This window comes from Silene latifolia, chromosome Y, assembly GCF_048544455.1.
Source record: "Silene latifolia isolate original U9 population chromosome Y, ASM4854445v1, whole genome shotgun sequence".
Lineage (NCBI taxonomy): Eukaryota > Viridiplantae > Streptophyta > Magnoliopsida > Caryophyllales > Caryophyllaceae > Silene > Silene latifolia.
In genome coordinates, this window is record NC_133538.1 from 87,339,415 (window position 1) to 87,346,894 (window position 7,480).

Consider the following 7,480-nt stretch of genomic DNA (forward strand, 5'->3'; position numbering starts at 1 on the left):
CTATTTTAGGAAAGGCCATACTAGGATTTATTTACTTTTATGCTTGCATTTTATTTTATGTCGCATGCATCGCTAAATCGCCATAACTAAAACATGCATCTTCTTTCATCGAGTTTATCGACTGTGTCAATTAAAATTATCGTAGTTCACCGCTTTAGTTCACTTAAAACGTGATAGATAATAAATTGACATGACCTCTCGCTAAAATAAACAATTGAGACATAGCCTTACCAAATAGTAGAAACCATGAAAACCTATTTCGCGAGGGAGTGCACTCGGCCCTACCCGGGTACAAACCTTGTTACGTAGGGGAAGTGGGTGATAAATGTCTATCCACCGAATTCATGTTGATGAGGGTTTCATCGGCTACCCCGTGCCTAAGTTAATGTGGGTTTGGATAATGGACACATTTATTCGAAATTTGGATTGAACTCAACAAAAGTTATTGATAAGGGTTTCATCGGCTACCCCGTGCCCTTGTTGATGTGTTTTGGCCTAAAGATAAATATTAAAGTAATTTTATCGACCAAGAGTTCTAAAAGTAGAATCGATTAAAAGGTTAATCCACCAAGTTATATTGATAAGGGTTTCATCGGCTACCCCGTGCCCAAGTTAATATGAATTTGGGTCTTGGAATCATTTATCATAGTTGGGTAGAGGTCACTATGTAAATGCTTTACTTGTTATTTACAAGTATTAATATAACGATAAATGTTTTGTTTTCACTATTCCGTTATTATATTGTTCTATTTCTTTACCACAATTCATATACGATATCATTTCGATTTTTGATTCAAATCTCCATTAAAACATCGTAACTAAAGAAAAATATGAATTTGCTTCTAAAACCTCAAATGAACCATTGCTAAGGATCTCTGTAAAGAGTATAGATTAAAGTTATTCATTATCAAACAGGTTTTTGATTCTTGACTAACATGTCTACTTACAATGTATTGTTTCACATATGCTTAATTAAATTAAGTACCTTGAAGCGATAAATTGTTTTGGTGATTAGATTTTCAGAATTCGTAATTGACCAAAATAACGCAACCACTTCAATGAAAGTTTTAAGACTAAAACGAACAAATGAAGAGTAATCTTCATGAATTCAATTTTGCTTCTCAAAGCAAAGACTCATTGAAATGAGTGGGAGCATTCTCTTAAACCGTTAAGATGAGGACGAGGTTCAAGAAGTAAAGATTATAAAGGAATTGATACAAGGTAATGTTAAAGGTAAAGTTGTTGAGAATGACGATACTAAACCTATCAATCCCAACCGATAAAGTTTCCATTGTCTTAAATGTTGGACACGAGAAAGGAAACTACCCCAAATTATGGAAGAATCAACAAGTTAGTTGTGGGACATCTAATGGGATCTTCTTCTTTAAATGTTTATTTGATTAAACATAAATTTTGCTAGTACTACTTCGTCAATATTAGAAACCGGTGGTGGTTTTCATCATTATGTTTGATACATGGGATGATTAGAATATGACGACTAGCAACAATGAAGTCAAGAGATAGAGTCATTGTGTACTAAATCTAGTTTTCGGGTTTGGAGTTGTACTTAATTGTGACTATTAAGTACATAAACTCTAAATAAGAATACAATTTGTTAAAGATACAAAGAGGTTTCACTTTTGTGACCCTATACACCATGATTTGATGAATGGCTAGCCCATCATCAAGGTGATTATATTCTAAACCAAACTAGAATGATATATTATGAAGATGATGCAAGACTCAAATTGGTAACCCAAGATTAAACCTCAAATTTTGAATGATGAACGCAAAGAGTTATCGAGTACTCTTGAAACCATTAGATTGTTAATGGTATATGTGTATCTTGTATTCAAAGCAAGATATCTCGTACCTTTTGGTTGAAAAGGAGGTCGAGGTTATAAATCATCAATCCAAAATAGGTTGATCATCATCTTTTACCAACGATTTAAGTTGACACTAGTGTGTTCACTTAATAAGGTAAATAGAGAAATCTTTGAAGAAGTTCAAGAGTTCAAGGAATCACGATTTAGTCGTGATGGGATTATCAAAGTGAAGACTTTGATATAAGCCAAAGGAAATGTGATATAGTATCACAAGTTAATCTCTCATAGCACGCATTATGAAATAATGTGTGGATGGATAAGAAATTAAACGCTATTCGATATGGTTTGGACTTCAATCAAGTTACTTTGAGTAACTTGATACTTTTGGGGATTTTATCATTTTGTCTAGATTATTTTTCCACTAAATCGAATCATATGAGATATGAAATGGTAAGGGTACCATGTTTGTAAGTTTTCACAAGAAACAAATGCTCATTTTTCCCTTTTTAATTATCACGAGTACGACGGGTTTGCGGCTCGTGCTAAAATACAAGTTTATTTCTAGAAGACAGAGTGGGAGAAATTATTCAAGAGCCACAAAGAATGCCACAGGGAATGTTATGTCGCAAGAAACTGGTCTTTCTTGGCTACATGAGACGTTTTGTGTAAGACATTGTTTCTTCAAAACCTAGGAGGTTAAATTCGTCACTTGTTAAAAATGATGAATTCATGTTACTTTTAAGAAAGTAAAGAGCTTATAACTTACAAAAGAAATTGTTTGATTCAAGTTGATTACTTCTAGAAATTAATAAACATATGACTTACATAAGGGAGTTTAAGTCACAACTCAATACAAGGCTTAGAGCCATGAAAATACGAAACAAAAGGCTTGATTAGTGACAAAGAGTTTTGCACTAATAGAGAGATATTTCAAAGCTTGATTGGTGGCAAAGGGTTTTGCGCAAATTGAAATGCTTAAGTCTATTTGGATCTTCTTAGGGATTGTGTTTCATTATGAGGTTATGAAATACATATCGAGTGAATCTAAAACCCACTTCTTCAATAGAAGGAATGTATTCAATACATATCATGAGTTTAGTAGATTCTTGCAATCCTAAGATAATGTGAAACTTAAGAGAGGGTCTTAAGTAGGACATCAATGAGTTAGAATCAACATTTTGATCATGTGATAAAACATTTCTCGATAAGTCGAGAAGTTGTGTTTATACATGGAGTTTAGTGGGAGTTACGGATTTTTTTTTAATTAGTCCAATATGTGGATGACATATTGATCATTGAGAATGATTTAAGACTTTTGAAGTATTATAATACATCTTGAATATCCGGATTTATGAAGATAAATCCACATGATATTAGCGTCAGTAAGAAGTCTTATGTTGATAAGATTCATGACTAGTTCAATTAAATTGAACATATTTGATTGATTCCATTTGCTTCCGCTGCCGAATCAATTAAAAAGAAATGATGTATAATACTTCATATGCTTTGAGTATGATGAATTGTTTTCAAAATCGAATTTAAGTAATCTTTACCTAGTAAGCCATAAAGATTACCCTTAAGTGCTTGCAGAAGCATTAAGGAAGTAAAGCAAAGTGTTTATGATGCAATTTTGTGTAAGGGTGTTACACAAGTGACAATTGACAATTGAGATTGCGCATGGTTTCCGACAAAACCATAATCAAAACACATTAGGATGGTTAAGATACCATTGTGGCAATGTTAATAAAGAAGTAGATTTTCTAGAATCGTTCTAGGCAATAAAGAACAATGAGAGATATTTATAACGGAAATTGAGTACACTTGCAATCATGAGATGTGCAAGAGGATGAGTCCCGCACACTGTGAAAACAGTGGGAGCCATTCTTGGGCTAAAGGGCCTATGTCTTGATTGGATCTCGACACGTACTCAGAAAGTTTTATAATGCAAATGTATACATTACAAAGGAAAACGAGTATGTAGTAGGGTTGAGTAAGGTACAAGAAATTGATAAAACCTACTAACCAAAGCCTTCTCAAAGGCTAAACATGATGAGTCATGTCATTTCAATTGAGTTGAAATCAACAACTACATACAAGGTCAAATTAGATTATAGAATATGAAATAGTAATCAGGCATTGACTATTCATATGTGATAATCGCATTTGTCGTTCGAGTTTTACTTTAAAACTGTTTTATTATACCTTGTTACATCCAAACGGGTTGTAGAGACAACATTGAACCCCGTTAAAGTGAACACGGATTAGCATTGTATCCGCCCATAATCACTTGTATGAGGTGACGTCTCGAAGTGACTAGAGTGTGATGCGATTGATGGCAAGTTCAAGTGCCATACAGTCATGTGAGATGACTAGTCGATCACATAGGTAGATTGTTAGGAACATTTTGTCGGGCCTTATGACCGCTTATAGAGTTATGGAAATTTACATAGCCTGGTCGTGGCGAGAGCTACTATAGTATTCTAATGAGTCGATTCTTTTGACTAAAGACTATTCACCTAAGATGGCACAGTTTCAGATTAACTTTGATTTGTGTTACTACGACCTTCGTAAATGGGGTCAAATGGGCATATTTTGGGTTTTGATGGCTGTGGCTAGTCGAAGGGAATGAGTGCGATAGGAATTGTCCACCCCCTTGTCAGGGTTAAAACAATATATCAGGGCCACTCGAGGAGTAATGAACTGGAAATGCGTGGCCACGCTCGGAAGGTATCTATGATAGATAAATCCGGTCAATCAGTTATTCTCCAGATCGAGGAAACCACTCTCGATATGATCACTTGCAAGTACGACCTGAAAGACACCTTGCATTGAGTGGGAGATAGTAATAGGACAAGAGAATTGGTGACGCACACTTATCGAGGACAAGTGGGAGATTGTTGGGAAATGTGTCCTCAACAATAGTGCGATCACATGATTTAAATATCATTATTAAATCTCATTTTAAGAATTCATGTGGGATGTAATTTTTTACAGTCAACTGGTCCACACATATCGGTAATGATTGGCTGACTAGAGTTTGACATTACTGTCGTGCGACGGTGGTGATCAGTTGATCCCCTTAGGTCATACCTATAGGGAAATAATCTTAATTGATTATTTAATTAATCGTATACCGATACGAGTTAATTAAATTGCTTAAAATTGACGGATGATTTTGTGAGTATAATTTACGTATCTTATAGTAAATATGATTAAATGAGACACGGTCTAAGTAATCGAATTATTTCATTGCTTAGATGAAATTATTGTTTACAGAAACAATTGAATCGGAATGAATAAATCATTATAAATACAGAATGTTGTAATTTATAATTTGGAAACATTTTGGCACGAGTAATTACGAATTACTAGTCAATTTTGTAAATGACATATTTTATGAGTATGTTGATTTTTAGTATGTTAAAAATACATTACATTGTGACATGTCATGTAACATGTTACATGTGACAAAATTGACAAATGACAAAATAAAATGGACCATCCATTTTATTATGAAAGTGCCGAAATTAGAGGGAGTATTGGGTTAATATTGTGTTTTCATATTAGTGGAAAACATAATTATTAAAGACTACCTACTAGCCTTGCAAGCCTAAGCTTTTGAGAAGAGCAAAAACAAAAGGTATTGGGCATCCTACCCAAGCCAATTTCGGCCAACCATATGAGAAAAGAAAAGAGAGTTTTTCTTTTCAATTTTCATCATTTTTACATATACATTTTTCTAGTGTAAGAAATGTATCCTTCTCTACATCTTGTGAAACCTAGAGAAATAAAAACTCACATAATCTCCTCTCTTGACCGAAATATTCAAGAGTAAAATTACAATTCATATTGTGTCAATTTTATAGTAAAACTAATATTATTACTAGATCTAAATAATATTGGTTATTAAGAGATTCCTTGGGTATATGCTTTTGGGAGGGATTCTATATTTGAATCCTTGTTCTTACATTTGGAGAGCTCAAGAACAAGTGAGTAGGAGAACTCACTTGCGCCCATATATCCGAAAATCACAATTTTAGATGATGGTTTCTTCTTTATATTGTTTTAATGTTTGCATGCATAAATTCCACTATTTAATTTTATGACAAATTAAAATAAAACATATGTGAGTATGTTAGTATATAAGATCTACTTTTCCTTCATGGACGACTTTTCACTGCCTGCAACATCGCCTTTCCGGTCTGATATGTCCTCAACAGTTGACATTTTGGGTCCTTCATAAGAAAGGCCACTGCGCAAATTATCTAGATTTATCGTCTCGTGCGGATTCTTCTTAAATTGAGACGATAAATGACCTGGTTTCCTTGTAGATTGGCTAGCGGCCAGTTGGGCTACTTGGGTCTCGAGTGACTTTATTGATGCTTCTTTTTGTTGGTCACTCATCTGCAACTGCTTAGTCAATGATTGAATCATGGACTTCAACTCAGCTAACTCACTAACTCCACTAGAAGAAGCTCCTTGATGCGGCGGTGGAAAGGATCGAGGCTTTTGAAAGCCTTGTTGAGCTTTGTGAGGAGGAACATAAGCTTGTTGCTGCTACGGAGGAGGGGTAGGATTAAGCACATTTTGACTAGTCCATCTCAAGTTATGATGGACTCCACTCTGATTGTTATAGTAAGAACATCCTCCTTGCCTATATTGCGGAAAGGCAAGGACTTGCTCCTTCTCTGTTAGACAGTCAATAACAATGTGACCGTCATTACTCCCACATCTCTCACAAGTAACGGCCTCTTGTCTAGTCAACAAGTGAACCGTTTGTTGATCACCATCAACTTGCAACTCTAACTTATCTAAACGAGCATTCATGGCTTCAAGCTGAGCCACTACAACATTATCAACTGAATGAACTATGCGAATACCATCTCTTGGGTTCCCATACTTAGCACAATGGGTAGCCATCCCCTCAATAATTCCCCATCCTTTGTCATCATCATTGTTCAACTGAAATCGCCCATTAGATGAGGCGTCCAATATAGCACAGTTGTCGTCATACAACCCAGTATAGAACTGGTTGCATAAGAACCACTGATCAAAACCATGATGAGGAAGAGACCGCACCAACTTCTTGAAACGACACCAAGCTTCATAAAAATTCTCCTCAGCTGCCTGCTTGAAACTTGTAATTTTTCCTCTCAGTTGGTTGGTACGTTGTGGAGGAAAGTACCTTTTAGAAAAGGCAAGGGCAAGAGTCTCCCAGTTGGTGATACTGGCTGCAGTACAATCAAGATCACTGAGCCATTCACGGGTTCCGTCGATCAGAGAAAAAGGAACCAGGACTTCCTTAATCTTATCCTGGGTCACTCCCTTAGTGGCGGGAATGGTAGAGCAATAGTCAGTAAAGACCTCCATATGTTTACGCGGATCTTCACCCGCCACGCCTCGGTACGGATTTTGTTCGACCAAATTAATATAGGATGGTCGAATGTCGAAAGTATTGCCATCCTCGGTCGTAAGTTTTAAACCTTTAGGGGTCGAGGTAGCTGTGGGCTTCGAATGACTTGCAATGTTAGGCATCTTCACTGGCTTTATAGTAGAAATAGTTTTGTCTTCTTCACAAGACGGATCTTCTGCAAACAGGAAATGTTCTAGCTTGGGTTCAAAAGTAATCAAGGCTTCCTTTTGAATCTTCCTTT

The 7,480-nt window shown here is 35.6% G+C and overlaps 1 non-coding gene across 1 annotated transcript; it reads left to right on the plus strand.

The window, feature by feature from the left end:
* Positions 1-6,879: 6,879 nt before the first annotated feature.
* LOC141635658 (small nucleolar RNA R71) lies at positions 6,880-6,986 on the plus strand. The gene has a single exon (XR_012540329.1). It is a non-coding gene; the product is annotated as a small nucleolar RNA R71 (small nucleolar RNA).
* Positions 6,987-7,480: the final 494 nt, after the last annotated feature.